Here is an 897-nt window from a genome sequence, read left to right on the forward strand (position 1 = left end):
AGAGACAGTTTTACCATGTTGGCTAGGCTGGTCTCAAACTCCTGGCCTCAGGTGATCTGCCCGCCTCGGCCTCCCAAAGTGCTGGGATTACAGGCGTGAGCCACGGCGCCCGGCCAGGCATCAGTTTTTCTTAGTGTCACATGTCCTTCCAGAAGGGCATTCCCACCGGCAGTGTATGACAATGTCCATTACCCTATAGCCTCAACAGCAGATTGTGTGGTCATACCTTTCAATGCAGTGTGAGAAATGTATATTTGTCATTTTAATTTGCATTTCTCTAATCATGAGTGAGGTCAAACTTCTCATATATTTCAGGATCTAATTTATTTATGAATTATGTGCCCATTTTTTCAATTGGGTTCTTGGTATTTTTTCTTCTTAGTTTCTCACATATTGGGGATATTAGCCTGTTATTTGTGAGATGTAAATATTTTCTTTATGAATTGCCATTTGACTTTGTGGTATTTTCTTTCCTATGGCGAAGTTTTATTTTGCTTACATTTTTATATGGTCACATTGATTAATGTTTATTTCATCTAAGTTTTAATGTCTGGAAGGGCTAGTCTCCCCTGTGCAATTTTTCTTTTTCTTTTTTTTTTTTTTTTTTTGAGACGGAGTCTCGTTCTGTCACCCTGGCTGGAATGCAGTGGCGCGATCTTGGCTCACTGCAAGCTCCACCTCCCAGGTTCATGACATTCTACTGCCTCAGCCTCCCAAGTAGCTAGGACTACAGGCGCCCGCCACCATGCCCAATTTTTTTGTATTTTTTTGGTAGAGATGGGGTTTCACTGTGTTAGCCAGGATGGTCTCGATCTCCTGACCTCACAATCTGCCTGCCTTGGCCTCCCAAAGTGCTGGGATTACAGGCGTGAGCCACCGTGCCCGGCCTCAATTTTT

This window comes from Macaca nemestrina, chromosome 18 (assembly GCF_043159975.1).
Source record: "Macaca nemestrina isolate mMacNem1 chromosome 18, mMacNem.hap1, whole genome shotgun sequence".
NCBI lineage: Eukaryota > Metazoa > Chordata > Mammalia > Primates > Cercopithecidae > Macaca > Macaca nemestrina.